At 37.7% G+C, this 1,575-nt stretch overlaps 1 protein-coding gene across 1 annotated transcript in view; it reads right to left on the bottom strand.

Annotated features, from left to right (window-relative positions):
• The window catches only part of LRP6 (LDL receptor related protein 6), a 100,183-nt gene that overhangs the window by 9,644 nt on the left and 88,964 nt on the right, over positions 1 to 1,575 (bottom strand). The gene's annotated exons all lie outside the window — the stretch shown is intronic.

Below are 1,575 nucleotides of genomic sequence, written 5' to 3'. Positions count from 1 at the left end.
TACACGACTCACACCATTATTTTTCACTACTTTTATGCTACTGGGTAAGCCTACCATAAAACCCCAAGCAATCCAAGCAATCCTGGGTCCTCTGATCCAAGACTAATGCATTTTGCAGACAGGTGATCAACTTTTTTTTCTGCTTTTACCAAGAAGAGAGCTTTTGTGCTAAAACACATCTAGTGTACTTAAGAAGCACCTGGAGTTGGGGGCTCATCTCTCATGAGCCTTTCCAGTCTCTTATCAATATGATGGAAATTGGTAGTTCTTTTCATTCTTCTTTCCCTTTTTGGAGAGATTAATTGCTTTGTCTTGCCATACAACAGGGAATAAGAAGATGGATTATTGGCTTCAGCTAACCCGTACAAGATAAAATCCAAGTGAAAGCAGGGTAATTAGGGCTTCTCACATGAATTATGAGATTAACACTTCTGACTTCCTCATGTTCTTTTCTTTTCAGCTATGCTGCCTTCACTAAGCTATTAGTGCTAGATTGGGAATGCTCCTTTCTTCCTAGCAAGGACTTACTTTCCTGAGTTCCTTTAGCAATCACCAGGAGCAGACAAGAAGCTTTATACCTCTGAATAGCGGTTGTTGATTTTTATGCTAGATTTTCTGGCATTAAATACAGTCAAGAGCGACTGCCACTTTTCATGGTTAACTCTCCACACAAACAGAACACGGTCAACAGTTCTTTTAAAGGTATCACTAAAGTTTGTCCGAAGACAGTGAAGACTTTGTAACACACAGAAGAAAAATGTTAGTCAAAACCTGAGGGTTCATTAACAGTCAAATGTCTGTGAGTTTATCAGATTCTGAGCACAAAATTACTTGTGAACACACAGAATCTGCTTCAATTTTGAAAAGCTGAAACAGTATCACACAAGTCAAGCTAAAGCTTGAAAATCTGCCTCTAAATCCTGATACTTCTGATGCCTGAGCTCACTGCTATGCTTATTTTTCAACTTTTACTACAGCAAACGAGCTTTTCATTGTTCATCCATAGAATGATTTCCAGTAAGTTTTTATATTTTTGTTCTGTAAAAATATACTGGAATAACTGAATACCAGGGGAAAAAAAATCTACCACGTCTCTAACATACCCACACATGAAAACCTAACAGGACAAAAGACACATACACTTCACTATTTTATACTTTGAATAAGTTCTATCCCTCTCCGCTTTGTTTAGTAGCAAGAAGGCCTTTTTTGCTTGTTGAGAATTTAATCAATGGTATGTCAATGATGATGACTTAGACACAAATTCATCTATGAAGAATGTATTTATCTCCTTTTCACTAAATGCACAGAGAGCTCAGAAGTTAAGTAACCTTCCAAACATTTACCAAGTGGTAAAACCTGAAGCAAAACATGGAAATTCAAATCAGCTAGGCTGGGCTCTCCCCACCACTTTGGAGCAACACTCGCAATGATCTGATTAAGAAAAGATGTTGATGAATTCTGAAGGAGGTTATACCCAGACTGATGTAGAAATTAACAGACTGAGTGATGTAAGTCAACCTAAAGAACTGCAACCATCTATTAAACCCCAATAACATGACTAATACTGTAGGG

This window comes from Corvus brachyrhynchos, unplaced genomic scaffold (assembly GCF_000691975.1).
Source record: "Corvus brachyrhynchos isolate BGI_N302 unplaced genomic scaffold, ASM69197v1 scaffold523, whole genome shotgun sequence".
NCBI classification, from domain to species: Eukaryota; Metazoa; Chordata; class Aves; order Passeriformes; family Corvidae; genus Corvus; species Corvus brachyrhynchos.
This window is presented reverse-complemented; position numbering and strand designations above follow the sequence as displayed.